Source organism: Chiloscyllium plagiosum, unplaced genomic scaffold (assembly GCF_037043375.1).
Source record: "Chiloscyllium plagiosum isolate Xiang-an unplaced genomic scaffold, Cpla_swu_hap1 HiC_scaffold_27, whole genome shotgun sequence".
NCBI classification, from domain to species: Eukaryota; Metazoa; Chordata; class Chondrichthyes; order Orectolobiformes; family Hemiscylliidae; genus Chiloscyllium; species Chiloscyllium plagiosum.
This window is the reverse complement of record NW_028270165.1, coordinates 81124759-81130555: the sequence shown is the minus strand read 5'-3', so window position 1 is coordinate 81130555 and position 5797 is coordinate 81124759. Positions and strand designations below refer to the sequence as shown.

The 5797-nt window shown below is 48.7% G+C and overlaps 1 non-coding gene across 1 annotated transcript; it reads left to right on the top strand.

The window, feature by feature from the left end:
• The first annotated feature begins 4645 nt into the window (after positions 1–4645).
• Positions 4646–4735, top strand: trnap-cgg (transfer RNA proline (anticodon CGG)). Its single transcript is given in 2 exon segments — positions 4646–4681; positions 4700–4735. It is a non-coding gene; the product is annotated as a tRNA-Pro (tRNA).
• The last annotated feature ends 1062 nt before the right edge of the window (positions 4736–5797 follow it).

Below are 5797 nucleotides of genomic sequence, written 5' to 3'. Positions count from 1 at the left end.
TTGTGAACATTGAGCAACTCTTTGGGAAGCGTATTTAGAGGAGAATGAAAGATGAACGGTCCGACTGAGTAGATACAGTCCAGACACCGTCCCCTTGTTGAAGAGGCCAGGAGATTGACTCTGATGTTCTCGGGACATGAACTGATCTGAGACACTGAAAGAATTGTCGTTCCTGCACATCAGGAATTCAAACCCCTTCTCGCCTCCGAGCCAATGAGAGAACTCGGGAACAGGCAAAACACTGAAAGGCTCGAAGGGCGACGGCCGCGGAGTAAGAAAGCTAGTTCCTTGTGACATGGATGTGTCTTCAGACTGTCCCCGGTGTTTCCACAATGAATGTCCCAGGCTTTATTATGGAAAGGTAAAACTGATAGACGACAATTGCAATTCTAGGCGGGGAGGCTAAATTATTAATTCACTAATAGCCTCCCCTCAGCGATGGCGCAGCCAGCCTGGGGGTCATCTGTATCTGTGGCGCAATTGGTCAGCGTGTCGAAAGGTTGTTTGTTTAAGCCCGCCCAGGGGCGGAGTGTTTGGTGCTCTCCCTCCTTCTGCGAAGTCGTGCGTTTTTAATGTGGTCAGGCAAAGAATTTCCAGAACAGCTGCTTCTCACTCTGTCTCCCTGCTGTTGTTTGTCCCGTCTCCAGGAACTGGGCCCTCTCTACTGGCAGAAAATTAGGCCGTTTTCTTTCTAACTTTTCTCTGACACCTGAGTGACCAGTGACAACATTGCCCTCCTCAACAGAGAACAGGAGAAGACCACGCAGACCTCCACGAGTGTGTCATCTCAACTGTGCACATTGGGCCAGTATATCAATGTGAAATATTTATGTCCAAGTGTTTTGGGAAGCAGATGAGAAGGCGAGCTGCACAATAGTGCACCGTTATACGGGAAAGCTGCTAAAGACGACATTGAGTGATTAGGAGAAATGGTTTCCCTTCTGGGTGATGCTCCCATCACGCACCCGCAGACATATCACCGACGCGCAAATGTAAACTGTCTAAATTCCCACATTCTGTTTTTTCGAACTGTAATTTACCTCAAAAGCACAAAATTTCAACACTCGCAAAATTCAAACTTTAACAAAGTGCTCATAGATATACTTTGCGAACACCTGGAAAAAATTCTTCCAAACGCACCTGGCAAATTTCGGTTTGAGGGCTCTTGAACTTTAAGTGGAAGGACGGGAAGTTTGCCTCTAGGCTGCGTAATGTGGAGATGTGTTCCCCATGTTAACTGGTAGTGGTTGACCATCCCAGTGCTTCCCGATGCAGGGTTGCCCTGACCCACAGAGAGGTTTCTTTGATAAACTGTGCCGGGGGCTTCCAGCCATATGTGACGTCATAGAGCGACCCCCGATGATAGCCGGCAGCTGCTGTGACACAATAATGATGCTGGCCCCGGAACATGAATACAAATTAGTTCGTCAGCCACGTGGTACTGAATCATTCTATGGAAAGTTCTTTCAACTTCCCGGATTTATATATGAGAGGAGGTAAGTGGGCAGGGCTTACACCTCGGGTACACTCTTCCTTCACTCGCAACACCTCACACCCACCTCCCAAAGTCCCAAGGCACTTTCCCCTGCAACCGCCGAATGTGTAACACCTGCCAATTTACCTGCTCCCTCCTGAATATCCAAGGGCTCGAACATACCTGCCAGGTCAAGCAGCACTTTATCTGCACATTTGCCACAACCTAATCTACTGCATTCGTTGCTGACAGTGAGGTTTCCCCAACGTAGCATGAAGCGTAAACTGGGTGGCAGTTTCGCAGAACATCTCAAAAAATGCCCTGAACTTCTGGTTGCCCGGCACTTTAACACGCCACCCTGTTCCCTGGCCAACATCTGTCTCAGGCATGCAGTAGTGTACCAGCAAAGCTCAGCTCCAGGCGGAAGAACAGAGCCTCATTTTCCACTTGAAGACCGTCCAGCCCCCCGGTCTTCAATATCGAGTTCCATGTCTTTAGGGCCTGAAATCCGCCATATCTTATTCTCTCCGATTCACGTAATGTCGTCTTTAGCAGCTTTCCGTCTCAGGACGCTCTGTTCTGCACCTCGCCTTCTCATTTGCTTCCCAAAAAACTCAACATAAATATTTCACATTGATATACTGGCCCAATGTGCACGGTTGAGGTGACACACTCGTGGAGGTTTGCGTGGTCTTCTCCTGTTCTCTGTACCGTATGTTCAGGAGGGCAATACTTGTCACTGGCCACCTGGGTATCAGAAAAAATGTTTGGAAACAAAACGGTTGAATAATCTGCCAATGGAGAGAGCCCGGTTCCTGGGGACGGGACAAACAGCAGCAAGGAGACTGAATGAGAAGCAGCTGTTCTGGAAACTCTTTGCCGCTTGCAATTCTTTGAGCAATCTCAAATGTAATTCACACTGAGCAAGTCTCAGCCAGTTCCAGAGATGGGGCTGTTACGGGCGATGGGGTGCGCCTGGTTTCCAGCTCGTTGGTCTAGGGGTATGCGTTTCGCTTTGGGTCTTCTACTACTCCGACTTGCCAGAGATGCGGTGCTTGAGGAATGTCAGCAATGAAGCGAGATTGGAAAATTGAGACTGCCCTCCACGGAGAACAGAAGCCTTGCAAATCATGAGCGGCCTAGACACAGGAAATAATGTTGTGAAAATGCTCCCACGCCTGAAAGGATCCACAACGATTCGGCAGAGTTTTAAAGTCAGGAGGGAAAGAAGTAAAAGTGACATTAGGAAGAACGTTTTCGTACAGGGAGTGGTTAGTGTCAGTAAATCCCTATCTGACATTGACAAAAAAATGAACCCGAAAGGGAATTCGGTGGTCATTTCCAGATGTGCAGATTTACACGGAAAAGGCAAGGGAATGATACGAATTGAGACACACGTTTGCTTACGGTGTAGAACCAGCACATTGAAGGTGGGCCGCATGGCCTCCGTCTACGCTGTGACACATGTTGTGATTCAGTGTGAAATCACAGTTCGACCAACAGAATGTGGGAATTTAGAAAGAAGTTTATATTTACACAGCCTCCATTCGTCTGCGCAACAGCATATTACATGACAGCAGTGGAGATCTTTGACATCAGTCTCAAACGTGCATGCCACGCGTCGGACAAAAGGCTGAAGGGATCTATGGAAAACAATCCGTGTGGGAAAGTAGAGTGGCGCAGCAGGAGGGTGCTGGGTTCATGTCCCTCGATCGAAACTATCGTCTGGTATTGCTTCCCTTTGTAACGGGACTCTGTTCTATATCTTGCCTTTGCCTCTGCTTCCCAAATCTTCGAGCATCTGAGCTAAATGTGTCACTAAGCACTGGCCCAACTTACACAATTGAGGGGAAGTGCTTGTGGAGATTTGAGCTGCTTTCCGCCAGTCTGCTCTGAACTGAATCCTAACACCTCTTCTCTGAAATGGGAGTGAGCTGGTGAAGTTGAAACAATTCGCATTCTAATCCCTACACTGCGGAAACAGGCCCTCCTGCTCAACAAGTCCATATCAACCCTCCGAAGAGTAACCCGCCCAGACCCGACATTTACTTCTGACTGATGCGCCTAACCTACCGACCTCTGGGCACTATGGTGCAGTTTAGCATGGTCAGTCCACCTAACCTGCACATCATTCGACTGTGGAAGGAATCCGGAGCACCGCAGGAAACCCACGCAGACACGGGGGATTGAACAAACTCCACACAAACAAGCCGCACAAGGGTAGGATCGAATTCAGGTACCGTTCTGAGACAGCAGTGTTTACCACTGAGCCGCAAAGCCCCATTATTTGCGGTCGTATTCATTCTCTGCAATAATTCCCCACTCCGGTTCAGACGTGAATGACAGGACGATCAGCATTTCGGAAGCAGCATCACCATACAGACACAGTTCCCATGATTAGGACACATATCACCGATTGCGAATCACCTCGGAGAGATACAAGTGACAGAGAGTCGGATGGAAATGATTGATGGCTTCAGGCTGCGACGGAATGATGTCACGCGTTTATGCCGCCCCTCTCCCTGTCTCTGGGGCAGAGCGGCTGAGGGAGAAACAATGGCTCATTTTCAACTTCATGTGGGACATTTGGGACTCAGATGTTCACTGCTGCCCGTTCGCAGCAAAGAAACAGACTGCCGTGTTAGAAAAGTCTTTCTGCGGGATTGCTGTGTGAAGACGAATTCTGAACACCGAGCCGGCTGCACACAAATACACTCGAATGAATTTACCTGAGGGAACAGTTTCCGGTGTCCATTTCGCTCTGTCCCACCAGCACAGCATCTTTCTGTCTCTTTGATTACAGACCTTTGTAATGTAGTTAAAACTTGCCCATTTCCTCCGCATTAGTGTAACTGACGTCTCCCATCTCAAGTGATTGAGAGAAAGCAGAAGGGCGAATGGGCTCTGCCCTCCCCCAGAACAGTTTGCAAGTCGAAACAAAATGGTTTAATTATCCGCCAGTGGAAAGAGTCCAGTTACTGGGAACGGGACAAAAAGCAGCGTCCTGGGCTCAGGGAGACGGAATGAGAAGCAAATGTTGTGGAATCTCTTTGCTGCTTGCGATTCTTGGAGCAACTCAAACGTATTTCACACTGAGCAAGTCTCAGCTGCTTCAGGGGAGGGCGCTTGGAGAGTCCGGGCTCAGGGCAGCGCGCATGTGGAACGGCCGGCGGCTCGTTGGTCTAGAGGTATGATTCTCGCTTCGGGCCTACAGTTGGGTGGACTTGCGAGAGATCCCGGGTTCAAATCCCGGACGAGCCCTCGTTGCTTAAGTTGCTTTGTGCAGACACGCCGGCGCAATTTTCTCAAAAAGCACATTTATGAAACGAGATCGGACTGCCTGAAGTCGGGGTGGGGCCGAGCACCCATTACAGCGAACAGGGTAAAAGGAAACACTTGCTCAAAGTGAAAACAAGCATTGCATTTCGTTGGCCCGCGCAGGCCGACTCTGAATGAATCCTCCAGCTGCATTATTGCTCAATTGTGAGCGTGAAATTTCAGGAAGCGGGGAAGTGAAGTGATTGCAGACAGCGCTGAACAGGTTGACGTTAATGGTGCCGTGTATGAGGATTGTCAGCAATGAAGGTAGATTGGAAAGTTGGGACAGTTCTCCTTGGAGAACAGTCGGTTGAAAGCTGGCCTGCTTGACGTTTTTCAAGTCATGAGGGTCTCGACACAGGAATAATGTAGTGCAAATGCTCCCACGCCTGAAAGGATCGACAACGATTCAGCAGAGTTTTAAAAGCACGAGGAAAAAAATAAAAGTGACATTAGGAAAATCGTTTTCCTTCAGGGAGTGATCAGGGTCAGTAGGTGACGCAAACTTCAAACAATTATGTTCCTGAACCCATGGGACAGACGGATAGGAGTGAAAGACAAGAAGAAAGAGAGACACAGAGTGAGCGAGAACAGGGAGAAAAGTCAGAAAAACAGAAGTTAAGGAAAAACATAGAGAGGCTGAGGAAGGGATAAAATTCCAATGGGTCCCAGCTTTCTCTATGGTTTCATACACTCCCTCTCATCCATGACAGACAGGCTCTGCTCCTAGAATCAACGTCAGTCTGGATGTTTCAGGGACGGTGTGGGCGTGATGGACGGTGGTTAATCGATCAAAACTGACACTGAGACTCTAACAGTACCCACACTCATTCATACACACATACACACACAGAAACCCTTTGATACTCACCTCCTGCTCCATTCACATGGCAAAGGGAACTCTGGCTGACAGGACCTGCTTTAAATACCTTCAGTTCTATGACTTAAAGACTCTTCTGTGCCCAAAGCTCAGCTCTTCTACCGAGAGTATACCTTCCCCAGGGA